The sequence below is a fragment of the Elephantulus edwardii genome, unplaced genomic scaffold (assembly GCF_000299155.1).
Source record: "Elephantulus edwardii isolate Elephantulus edwardi_28Jun2011 unplaced genomic scaffold, EleEdw1.0 scaffold00241, whole genome shotgun sequence".
Taxonomy (NCBI): Eukaryota; Metazoa; Chordata; class Mammalia; order Macroscelidea; family Macroscelididae; genus Elephantulus; species Elephantulus edwardii.
Window position 1 is genome coordinate 3,380,742 of NW_006399991.1, and position 730 is coordinate 3,381,471.

Here is a 730-nt window from a genome sequence, read left to right on the forward strand (position 1 = left end):
TTGGGATGGGAGTGTCAGAGACAGTGTGATTGGCACAGGACAGAGCAGAGTTTAGGGCTATTGTACATAGGGTCACTATGAGTCGCAAGTGACTCGACGGCACATAACAGCAACAACAACAACAACTTTCTTCTCCAATGTACATGGAGCATTCTCCAGAATAGATCATATTTTAGGTCACAAGGAAAGCATCAATAAATTAAAAAACATAGAAATAATACAAAGCATTTTCTCAGACCACAATGCTACAAAATTGTAAATTAAGAACAAGAGGATAAAAAGAAAACCCCATACATTTGGAAGCTGAATACATCTTGCTAAAACATGAGTGGGTACTAGAAGAAAGAAAGAAAAAAATGAAAAAAGAAAGTTTCTAGAAAAAAATGGCAATGAAAATACCACTTACCAAAACCTCTGGAAAGCAGCCGGAGTTGTAATAAGTGGTCAATTTATAGCAATAAGCAAACATATATAAAGGCAGGAAAAATGACCATTGAATCCCTAACCCAACATTTCCAATAAATTGATTAAAAAAACATGAAACCGGAAATCCTCTAAAAACCCTGAAATTATAAAAATTAGAGCAGAAATAAATGATATAGAAAACAGAAAAATAACTGAAACTATCAACAAAACAAGGACTTGGCTCTTTGAAAAGGTCAATAAAATTGACAAACCACTAACAAAACTAACAAAAGAAAAGAAAGGAAAGACACAAATAATCTGAATA

At 33.3% G+C, this 730-nt stretch overlaps 1 protein-coding gene across 1 annotated transcript in view; it reads left to right on the forward strand.

The window, feature by feature from the left end:
- Positions 1–730, forward strand: part of LOC102848352 (tyrosine-protein phosphatase non-receptor type substrate 1-like) — a 230,241-nt gene that overhangs the window by 37,761 nt on the left and 191,750 nt on the right. The gene's annotated exons all lie outside the window — the stretch shown is intronic.